The following is a 12,838-nucleotide window of genomic DNA, read 5'->3' on the forward strand; positions in this document are numbered from 1 at the left end:
ATCGGGACTGATTTATTTCATTAAATTAGCTTTATTCCAAACATTCTTAAAAATGTTTTCGAGTCTTCAAAATGATTTTAAAAGTTAGAGCGGATCCCAAAAACTCGTTTTCCGATTTAAGATCTTCCTTTCGAAGGAGACTTGAATATTCGCTCAAAAATCTTGGGGATCCGGCTCTGTGGTGTATTTTATATTCGCAACATGGTTGCTGTTTTGAGAAAACAATTTGATTACTTGCCCAATGTTCGGGAAGTAAGTCCATCTGATTGAGTCGGCATAAGCGACAGGCCGGGGTACGGTCTATGAATGTGTAAGTGGCTGGGTGGCAGTCCATCAACGCGTGAGTGGCCGGGTAACGGTCTAGCGCGAGGTCCTAATGCGGCCAGGGTGATGACCGGTGAGGAATTCATCCATCTACAGTAGAAAAGGTTACTTATTGGTATCTTTGCCTGATCAGCAAGATATCTGGTTTATGCCAAAATTCTTTTCCTTCCAAATTCATTGGATATTGCAACTCTGTTCATACTTTACATGACAGAGGTTTTCAGGAAATGTATGAGAGATATATATGTGGATATATATCGGGACTAAATAAAGTATCTCGTAACTTTATTTCATTCAATAATATTTCAAAGATTGAATCTATTCAAGTCTTATCTTGTAGTCTCATCAGTGGGATGAACTTTTGAAATTAATTATAACTTGAACGGTGGTAGTTCAAGTAGTATTTGGAAAAGATATAAGTATATTGGAGTACCTTATAACTTCATCTTTTAAACTTATATCTAGTTAATAATTGTCTTATGAATGACAAAGATTTTCAGAAAAACGTTGAGACAAGGTTAGATATATTAGATCACCTTGCAACGATATTTTTATACAGTTATAAACTGTAACTTTGTGTATATTATGCATGGAAGAGGACTTCCAAGATTTTGAAAAGTATATAGGTATATATACTGAATATTTTGCGACTTCATCGCATTAAGATATCAAACTTGGTTCATTTCTTTTGACCAAGACTTTCATGAGTACTATGAGAAGGCTCATATATTGTTAATCATTATACATATTATTTTGGTGGGCTTGCTGCTCACCCTTGCTTTATTTCTTCATCACACAACAACAGTTAGGAAAGATGGCCAGATTCCAGCAGACCCAGCGCAAGCGCGTGGGAAGCGTCCCGCGTCTTCCCGTTGATGTTGTAGCTGCTATAGCTGCAGAGGTAGATCTATTGTAGATCAGACCATCTACTTTTGAGAATCAATTATGTATAATTATAAATTGTGGCAGATAATGGCAATTAACTGTAAATTTATCAAGAAATCATTTTGGGTTGTAATAACTTTTAAATTGTGGATTCAAAGACTTGTACTTATTTAAATTTCATCTCTGAGACTATAACGGGTTGTGGTGTGTGTTAGTGTGGGGTCACAGCATAAGGTTATTATTATTAATTAAGTGAAGTGATATTGTGGAAAGAAAGACCGTGACGACCCGGATCCCCGACCCCGGATCTGGGGGTGTTACAGAAATGGTATCAGAGCTAAGCGTTATAAACCTCAGAGATGATGGGACGTTAAGATAATAAGTTCACTAAGATAATAAGAACTCTTTCCAAGTTCATAGTCGGGCTACCTAACGTAGTACTGACAGTTAAAACCCTTATGGGAACCCTTATAAATATCGTGATAGGAGCGTAGTTCGTTATCGTATATGGTAGCGGGACTCCGAACCCTGAGGTTGAGGAGCAACATCGCGATGATATTTTATTACTAATTGGAGATCGGATTGTGGATCCGATAGAGTGTCCTAATGCAGGACCGGATGTTGTTGATATTGAGGATTTAGCGGTTGAGGATGTTGTCCTAGAAGGGATAGTTGTTGAGGAGGACCCCATGGAGGATCCTGATAGGATTGGATAAAGGACCACTGATGAATTGATGACCATGGTTTGGTCGACTACCAGAGGTAGGATTGGCCGGTCACTACCGGAGGTTCGTTCAAGTTGTAAAGATAGTAGCCCCTTTAACGCGGCTTACTCGTAAGACTGAGAAGTTCGAATGGACAGAGAAATGCGAGAACAGCTTTCAAGAACTGAAGCAGAGGTTGGTGATGGCCTTATGCTGGCGTTGCCGGATGAAAAAAGAGATTTTGTGAAGTATAGTGACGCTTCGCACAAGGGCTTGGGGTGCGTGCTTATGCAGCACGGTAAGGTAATCGCGTACATGTCAAGACAATTAAGGTAATATGAAATTCGATATCCCCGCTCATGAGCTTAGGCTCGTGGCAATAGTTTTACCCTAAGGATTGGAGGCACTACTTGTATGGAGAGAAGTGCGAGAATTACCTAAGCCATAAGTGCTCTAGTACATTTTCACGTAGAAAGAGCTCAACGTATGCCAGAGGAGGCAGTTAGAGCTAATCAAGAATAATGATTGGGAGATTCTTTATCATTCGGGGAAAGCCAATATGGTGGCTGATGCCCTTAGTAAAAAGGAGAGACTCAAGATGATAATGTCTTTTGGAGAGTTTATAAGAGATTTTGAGAAAATGGAAATAGAAGTGAAGGTAACCGGAGCCGGTACCGAAAAGCTGTTTGAGATTGCAATACAGCCCGAATTATTGGAAAAGATCATATTGTGCCAGAAAAAGTTATGAATGAAGGCAGAGAGCCAACAATTAGATAAAAGATTAATATCGAGAAAGATGATAAGGGAATAATGAGGTATTCCTATAGAATTTGGGTTCCGAAAGTTCAAGAGCGTAAGGATGAGAACTTAGATGAGAGCCATAGTTTGAGGAATAAGATTTAGAGCAAACCCTGAACGTGATAGTCAGGGAGGTCGCCATCAAGATAGAAGGAACCCATGACATAATGGAGTGGAAAATGAGGATTTTAAATTAAAAGATGACCCCAATTATGGGGAGTAGGATAAAACATTTCATACTAAGGAAACAGAAAGTCGAGTAAGGAAAGGAGACCCGAGACGGTACTCCTATACGGCAATTCATGGACCTGTCTAAAAAGAACTTAGACTATTATCCCCAACCACCACCCTGAGGAGACAGTGCGGTGAGAAATTCTTTCAGGACCTTTAAGTCGCTAAGCTCCATAGAACAAGCTGACCCAGCCGAGGCAAGAGCCTGGCTAAAGGAAATAGAGGAATCATTTGAGATTCTAAATGATTGACGAACCACAAAGGACTGTTTTTGTCACTTACCCTCCTAAGAGAGAGGCCACCCGCTGGTGAAAGACCAAGAAAGGCACGGAGCCAGAGGTTATGATAAACTGATTAAAGTTCAGCCAATTGTTTTCGGGAAAGTAATTCCCAAAGTTATGGAGAGAGTGTAAAAGCTTTAGAGCCAGAACAAAGGCAGACGAGTATGATGAATTGTGAATCTAAGTTGTAAAAGTTATCAAGATTCGTTCTGAGGACACGAATCCAGAATGACGGGATGTTTGAAATCAATGCTTAAGTTGTGTTGGTTCATGAAATAATGATAAGAGAAAGGAAAATAAAAAGAAACTAAAGTGGAAAGGAATATAAAGGCAATAGAGTTTGAGGAATGATAAGGGAGTTGGGTATGAGGAAACCCTAAAGACTCATAGCAATAGAAATAGAAAAGTATGTAATCGTCAGGATGATGATGATCCACCATGAGTTAAAATTGATGGTTGAAGGCATAAGAGATACATATATTGTACCCCCTTTAAGTTGGGAGGATTCGAGGAAACCTTGAGATAGTTCGAAGGATAAATATTGAGACACGGATAGACTGAGGAGACAAGAAAGTAAGAAATCAGGAAAAATTGGATGAAGGAAGTGACCTTCAATAATGTGAAATGTAAGACCGGTGGCTCGATACCCAGAAAGGGAGACGCCAGGTATGAGAGATATCCCAACATTGAGATGACTGTTGAGATAAACAACAAAAGTAAATAAGGAATTATTAAGAAGAGGTTCACGTTGAACATGACCAATATCTTCCAGAACATCCATGTTATCATTACCAAATCAGGAAAGAAAAGCGGATGACCATTGTTATCTTTTGGAGGCCATATTGATTGACCTCATGTTGTATTCAGATGTTATTGTGAAATTAGGCATATACTATCGAGGTGGGAATGATTGAATAAGACACCCTTATCAGGGATATATGACTTGATTTATCCAAGGAAGGATGCAGGTACCTTTTAAAGGTGGAATTAAGGATAGAACATCGGTAACTTAAAATGAATCCTAGGGGAATGCATAAAGGTTGGCATTTCACCCTTAATAGGGACAGTATGAGTTTTGACAGGATGAATTGGAAAGGGTTAAGGTAACAACAGCCTTTAAGGATCAGTGGAGAAATTTTTCAGAAGTATATAGACAATGGTTCTAGTAATAGTGAATGGTATTTTGATATGCCCTGTATCTAGGGAATACAGGAGGAACGATTGAAGGATAACCTTAGAGGTTTTACAAGGAGAAAGGTAATATTCAAAATTCTCAAGAATAAAAATGTTGATAAAAGAAATATGACGTAATTATAATGGTGCCAAGTGGGGCACGTGTTAAACCACGAGAAAGTATGGATCGAACCAGTAAAGGTCGAAATTGTTCAGGGCAATTAGGACCTAAGACAAAAGATGTTCTAAGTACGATCGAGAGTCAGTCGCAACAGTGATTAACCTCTAAAGACTGAGGCAATAACTTATGGAAAAATGGTGATTTTTTTTTCTCATCAGATTTTAATGAAAACATCTTCACATAAGCTGTGATGGAAATGAGATAGAAAATTTAGTTAAAGGTGGTTAAAAGACATTGATTATAAGGTATTACAGAAATGGTATCAGGAAAGAGGTGGCCGACACTTTAAAGGTAAGTGGATAATTATAGGCGCGTGTGCCAAAAGAATACAGTGATGATGGTTAAAAATGTGAAGGTTGAGTTATGGTTTGGAAGATTGACATTCCTTCTGATGACTGTGCAATACCCAACCGTAATAGTAGTTGGTAAAGGTTTAATTCGTGTAATCGCCATGAACGGGCTATCTATCTTAGAAGGTCCTATCTTGAGATAAGCCAGGATCATGTTTCAAAAAGGACTAGATGAACCCTTGAGTTAATTCTTCTATTTAGGGCGTATGATTAAGAATGTTATTAACCTGCTATCGTTGCTTTGATTGAAACTCTTCTGCACTTTTATCTGCTTCATGTCATGTATGTATGTCAGGATCAGGAGTGTTCTTCACGAATCAGGAATGGTGATTATGTTACCTCCTTAGAAGGATTTGATACGAGATGTATGGACTCTGTATGGTTAGCTATTAAGACTTCAGGGAAAATGAATGACTACAGTGGGTCAGTGGTGGACCATAGTAAGGCAGCAATGATTCTGCGAGTAGTGAGCTGATTACAACCATGAGAGTTATATTGGAATGGGTGTTGAGATTGAGTACCACTAATCGGGTCGTGGTAGTGTATAAGTTATCATTGATAGACTAATTAAGTAGAGTATCTACCTGGTGAATAATTATTCTTTCTTATCAATAGAGAGTCGTATTATTATACGAGGAAGGTTGCGGTGCAAGCATAGAATTCTAGTAACGATGATGTATAGAATGAGATCCCAGATTCAATTTTCGATGATGAGGGAGTTTCAAAGGTGATTATGTATAAGCTCGAGGAAGAGTGTGGGTCCATAGAATGATGGACGGGATAGCAAAAATATTTAGGCATGGGAAATATGAGGCTATAATGCTTAATGTTGATTTATATACGTATATGATTTGTTCTCCTATGACAAACCTCTATAGTTCAGAGGTAGGTTCCAAGCCAGATATTTTGTGGTAGTATATTTTTTTTTCATATATACAATTCTCTTCAATTCGTTCTTTTCTCTTCTTTTCATTTCATGTAAGCTGAGAAGAACAACCCTTCCAGAAAGGGGAGGTATTGCCGAATGACTATCTATCTGTGTGATAGAAGCCTAGTAGGATACCAGCTATTGTTTAATTGCTTGTCAAGTACTAAAGGCTGGCCATCTTCTGTACTAACTAAGCGATATAACTAGTGTTCATGATCATAGTGATCTCTCAACAAATTCCTTTACTTCTATTTGATTGATCAAATTTTGGAAAATAGAAACAACTGAAAAAGGAGTAATAAAGTGGTGGTAGTATGCGGAATGGGAACACATTCGTGATACTAAGGTTGACGTGGTTATTAAAAGGTTATAGAACGCTAACGAGCAAAAGTATAACCAGTATAATATTATGTACGGAAGATAGCAACGACTACGAACTGGAAAAGGATGGGTAGTGAGAAGCAAAAGATATAATGCTAGAAGCTATGATGAGAGCCGGTGCAATAGACTTGAAAGAATTTGGAATGATCACTTAACGCAGATTAAGTTATCTCACGATAATCGATCGTATGTTAGTATCGAGGTATCGCCTTATGAGATCCTTGAGGGAAGACAACGTCGATCTTCCTTATGTTAGGATGAAGTTGTAGAGTGCAAGATGCTCGGACCAGCAGTGGTCCAAAGGACCAAGGATATAATAGATCTAATCAGAGGACGGCAGGTAGTAGCCCAAGATGGACATGATAAATATGTTGATTTGACACGAAAGGACAAAGAATAGGAAGTAGGGGACCTAGTGTTGTTATAGGTATTCCCTTGGAAAGGAAGGATGAGGTTCGGAAAGAAATGAAAGCTAAGTCCACGAATTGTTGGACCCTTGGATATATTAAGACATATTGGGAAGTTATCATATGAGCTAGCCCTAACCCCGAACATGTAACAAGTTCGTAACGTGTTTCACGTATCAATGTTAAGGAAGTGTAATTCAGATGCCAGATAAATAGGGGCATATGAGCGCATAGACATGCAACCCAACGTAACCTATATGGAGCAACCAGGAAGGGTTATAGAGTGAAAAGGAACAAGTGCTTAGGGGAAGGATTATCAAACTAGGCAGAGTTTGGTGGCAGGACCACAATGTGGGAAAATTGACTTGAGAGTTAGAAAGTGCAATATTAAGAAGGTATCCCTATTCATTTCTATCTGATTCCGGGACGGAATCCTTTTAAGGAGGGGAGACTGTAATAACCCCAATTTTTGAGAAATTTTGAAACCCTTATGAATAGTGTTTTTGCTGAACGAGAAAACTTTTCATGCCACACTATGTAGGGGTTCTGTTATGGATATTCTGAGATTTTATTAGTACTCTATATGGTATATAAGTGTATGTAAAGATCGTCAGAATCCAATTCCGAACACTTTGATTTTTCCCGGAAATCCACTAGATACGGAAAGAATTGAGAAAAAGGTAACAGGATAAAAAAGGATTTAAATTAAAGGATTATAGGAGAGGATCATAAAAGGAATATAATATATTGAGAAAGGTTAAGGGAACCTAAGTAATAAGATCCCGGGTATGATCCCTCAAACGATAAACGAGAACGAAAGATAAGCGAACCGTAAAACAAATAAGTGACCAAGAGACAAGCTTGTACAAGAAGCCAGGGATTGTGACATCATCAAACCACAAGGTGTGGACAAGTGGGAGCATTATGACATGTGCAAGGTGACATAGGCATGACAAAAAAGGAAGGAATTGTTGGATGATTGTAAACCACACAAAGTTCAAGGTTAGAAGGGTAATTAACCAAAAACAAAACCAAAACAACCTAGCTAGCCAAAACAAATCAAAGCAAACACAAAATTTTTCATTCTTCAAGCATTGCTCTCGGCTTTTCATCTTTTTCAAAGGAAGAAAAATCAAAAATCAAGTTCCAAGCATTGTTAAATCACAAGGTAATCATCTAAGCTTCCTTGTACATAGATATGGATATGCTATAAGTTTAAGCTCCTAATTCCTTCACAATCTCTTCCAATAAATCAAGGAAGAAGATGGTGAATAGTAACCTTCAAGAAATAACTTTAGTTTTCTTGAATTTTTATGAAAGATTAAGGTTATACAAGCAAGGATCAAGGTTCTTTAGGCATTCAAAGTTCTTGTGTTGTGTTAAAAAGCTTCAAGGAAGGTATAATCTCTTAACCAAGCTTTGTTATTGAATGTTAAGAGCATAATATGAGTATTGTAGTTCATGAGAGGCTTGATGGTTGTGTATGTAGAGATTAGTGAGTTTTGGGATGTTGTTGGATTGGTAAATGTTGTTGTTTTGATTAAAAGAACTTAAGTATGATTAAAGTTAAGCTTAGGCATAAGTATGAATGATTAAATTGAATTGGTTAGGGTTGTTATGATGTGATAAGGATGGATGTTGGTTGTATGTTGGATTTGAGGTTGATTTGGGATGGTTTTGAATGGTTTAAAATATTGGAAATCGCCTAAACATAGCCGTCGTACGTCCGATTTTCTTTGGACTGTTTTTGTGCATAGCATTAGGACCCGAGAACCCCCTGCTAGATTATGACCACTGCCATTTTTAGATAGCTCATGTTACGAGCTTCGTTTTGATATATAGTTTGTTCGATTCCGATGCACGGTTTAGGAGAAACGACCGTTTCAAGTAACGGCGTTTCGCGAACGAAACTTTTCCCCTCGCCTTACTTTGAAACATAGGTTAAAGACCAAAAAGGGTTAATTAATGCATGAAACATTTATGGTAAGTGTGTTAGGTAGTTGGTAAGACACTCGCGAAGGAATTGCCTTAAAACTCGTAAAGGATTAAATTATTAAAAATGGTGGAGCCGAGGGTACCCGGGTGACTTAAGCAAATCAGTAAGCGCAAAACAAGCGTTAGAGTCTAAGTTAGTTAAAGTATAGATTTACAAGTGACTTTGGTTTAATTCCAACTTACTTGTTGTTTATAGGTTACCAGACTCGTCCCGAGCCATTCGTAACCCCCAGTCGCTCAGGCAAGTTTTCTACTCGTTATAACTGTTGTTGTGATGAATATATGTATATGCATTATCTTGCGATAGATGCATGTTGGTTAATTAGCAAATGTTGCGATATATTGAAGCATACTGATATGGTATATATATGCATGCCCGTTTCGTATTCTTGCCATATATATCTGTTGGTTCAGTTGATAATACCTATGCTAGAGAATAGCAGTAATTTGCATATACCCTTAGTATAGGGACCCAAAGGTGAAAACATTTTCTAAAACCGGGAGTCGAGGATCCCGAGTAGATTTTATATATATATATTTATATATATATGGTTATAGTTTTCAAAACTATTAATCGAATAAGGTTTATTCGATAACTTTATTTTATTAATGAATATTATCTTGAATATTCATTCGAGGGCTTATGACTCCTTTTATTTTATTAATTGAATATTATTTGAATATTCATTTGAGGATGTATGACTCCTTTATTTTATTTAATGAATATTATTTATAATATTCATTCGAGGTATTATGACTCCGCTTATTACTGAAATATATTCTTTATTTTATTAAAGAATAAGGTGTTAATAATCAAACTTATTTTCGATTATTCAAATAAAGATAGTACTTTCGTATAAGTATATCTTTGGTTATTTAATACTCGTTTCAAGTATAAGTTTTAATACTTCTACTTCAATTATTTTTATAAAGATTATTCTTTATGGGAATATTATTTAAATAATAATATTCAGATATTTTCTAATATATCGGGACTGATTTATTTCATTAAATCAGCTTTATTCCAAACATTCTTAAAAATGTTTTCGAGTCTTCAAAATGATTTTAAAAGTTAGAGCGGATCCCAAAAACTCGTTTTCCGATTTAAGATCTTCCTTTCGAAGGAGACTTGAATATTCGCTCAAAAATCTTGGGGATTCGGCTCTGTGGTGTATTTTATATTCGCAACATGGTTGCTGTTTTGAGAAAACAATTTGATTACTTGCCCAATGTTCGAGAAGTAAGTCCATCTGATTGAGTCGGCATAAGCGACAGGCCGGGGTACGGTCTATGAATGTGTAAGTGGCTGGGTGGCAGTCCATCAACGCGTGAGTGGCCGGGTAATGGTCTAGCGCGAGGTCCTAATGCGGCCAGGGTGATGACCGGTGAGGAATTCATCCATCTACAGTAGAAAAGGTTACTTATTGGTATCTTTGCCTGATCAGCAAGATATCTGGTTTATGCCAAAATTCTTTTCCTTCCAAATTCATTGGATATTGCAACTCTGTTCATACTTTACATGACAGAGGTTTTCAGGAAATGTATGAGAGATATATATGTGGATATATATCGGGACTAAATAAAGTATCTCGTAACTTTATTTCATTCAATAATATTTCAAAGATTGAATCTATTCAAGTCTTATCTTGTAGTCTCATCAGTGGGATGAACTTTTGAAATTAATATAACTTGAACGGTGGTAGTTCAAGTAGTATTTGGAAAAGATATAAGTATATTGGAGTACCTTATAACTTCATCTTTTAAACTTATATCTAGTTAATAATTGTCTTATGAATGACAAAGATTTTCAGAAAAACGTTGAGACAAGGTTAGATATATTAGATCACCTTGCAACGATATTTTTATACAGTTATAAACTGTAACTTTGTGTATATTATGCATGGAAGAGAACTTCCAAGATTTTGAAAAGTATATAGGTATATATACTGAATATTTTGCGACTTCATCGCATTAAGATATCAAACTTGGTTCATTTCTTTTGACCAAGACTTTCATGAGTACTATGAGAAGGCTCATATATTGTTAATCATTATACATATTATTTTGGTGGGCTTGCTGCTCACCCTTGCTTTATTTCTTCATCACACAACAACAGTTAGGAAAGATGGCCAGACTCCAGCAGACCCAGCGCAAGCGCGTGGGAAGTGTCCCGCGTCTTGCCATTGATGTTGTAGCTGCTATAGCTGCAGAGGTAGATCTATTGTAGATCAGACCATCTACTTTTGAGAATCAATTATGTATAATTATAAATTGTGGCAGATAATGGCAATTAACTGTAAATTTATCAAGAAATCATTTTGGGTTGTAATAACTTTTAAATTGTGGATTCAAAGACTTGTACTTATTTAAATTTCATCTCTGAGACTATAACGGGTTGTGGTGTGTGTTAGTGTGGGGTCACAGCATAAGGTTATTATTATTAATTAAGTGAAGTGATATTGTGGAAAGAAAGACCGTGACGACCCGGATCCCCGACCCCGGATCTGGGGGTGTTACATAGCCACACTGCAGTTTCCCAACAAACTGCAGTGCTTACAAAGGATAAAAGCTCACTTCTAGCTGCATCCTCCCAAAAGGATACAGTTATTGAATTAAGCTCTCAACCAAGAGCACATGCCAAAAAAATGTTAGGGACATAAGCTCACCCCAAACTTACACAAGAAAGAAGAAATCAAAAACCTCTGGGGATGCACAGGGCACACACACAGTGCAAACTGGTGCTAAAGACACAGTCCCTGCACTCTCTCAAATTCAGTTTGATGTGGCTCCAATAAATATGGAGTCACAGCCAAAATCTCTATTTATAGAAGCATCTGAAACACCATACTCACCAACAAACTCTCTGGAAGTGGATATGATAAACACTTCAATTCCTGATTCCCCTTCTTTAGCTCTGTTGGGGAAGCCAAAATCTAGTGCAAGTGAGCATCATCTTTTAGATGATTTGTTGGCTCACTTGCCAATTCTTTCAGATTCTATTGTGACATCTGTGCCCCAAATATCTTCAATCAACACAGAGTCAACAATACTTTCTCTTCGCACCTCATTCATTTCTACTCTCTCGATGGATATTGCTCATCCGTCGAGTTGTGATTGTATCCCGACGGATAAGCCTAACAGCAGTTATCCGTCGGATAACATTACTACTCACTCGACGGATATCACTTATCCGTCGAGTATCTCTGCACAACTTCAAACTTCAATTATTTCAAGTGCAGAAGATTTAGTGGTTGTACAATCACTCTTAGGACTGAGAGAGGAGAGTGTATTGAGTGAGAGGCTGGGTTGCTCCCAGGCAAAAGAAGAGAAAAAGAGTGAAAATCAGCAATCCATTTATTCAAGATTGGCAAAAGTGAGTGAGAGGAGTCCCACCTTAGTAGGTGAAGGTGAGGGTGTGAGGGTGGGGAGCCAGGGTAAGACCCTGATGCAACAAAAGAGAGATTATGAGAGAAAAGCAGGTACAGAGGCTATAAGGGTGGATCCAGCCATTGCTAGTGAGTCAATGATTGTGGATGATGCTGAAAAGGAAAGACACTTTCAGCAACATTACAAAGCTGTAATTGATAACATTTCCTTGGACACTGACACTTTTACTCACCCTGTGTCAGCCTATCAACTGTTGGTTGCTCAGGGCAATGTGGAGGCAGAACAGACTTTGAATTTAGTACACACTTCAGAATCTCTTCAAAGAGATAAAGCTGTTGTCAATAGGATTCCTTCTCAAGCTGGTGAGCCATCTGAAGAATTTGAAGTAAATTCTAATGATGATGACTCTGTTTCTTTGGATGGAAGCATGACTTAGGGGGAGATGAAGGCCCAAGTTCTGTTCCAAATTTACTTGAATGGGCATGGACAAAGGAATCAACACCAGGACAATTTAGTGTATCTTTGGTTAAGCAGGTTATGGCTATTCAAAAGGCCCTTCAGGAAACTTCAGATGCTGGTACCAAGGCTATTCTTTAAGCTCACCTAGACTCTCTACATCTCATGAAGATACAGCAATTAAGACAGAATCTGAGTGTGGATGAACTCAAAAAGGATATAGCTGACTTGAAGACCTACAATTCTGAGAAGCTGGATTCAGTCATGCCATATGGTACCATGCATGATCTATTACTAAGATTGAGGAGAGAATCAGATTCTGAAAAGAAGCTGGCCAAGCTGGAAGACAGAGTTCAA

The sequence above is a fragment of the Apium graveolens genome, chromosome 4 (assembly GCF_009905375.1).
Source record: "Apium graveolens cultivar Ventura chromosome 4, ASM990537v1, whole genome shotgun sequence".
Taxonomy (NCBI): Eukaryota; Viridiplantae; Streptophyta; class Magnoliopsida; order Apiales; family Apiaceae; genus Apium; species Apium graveolens.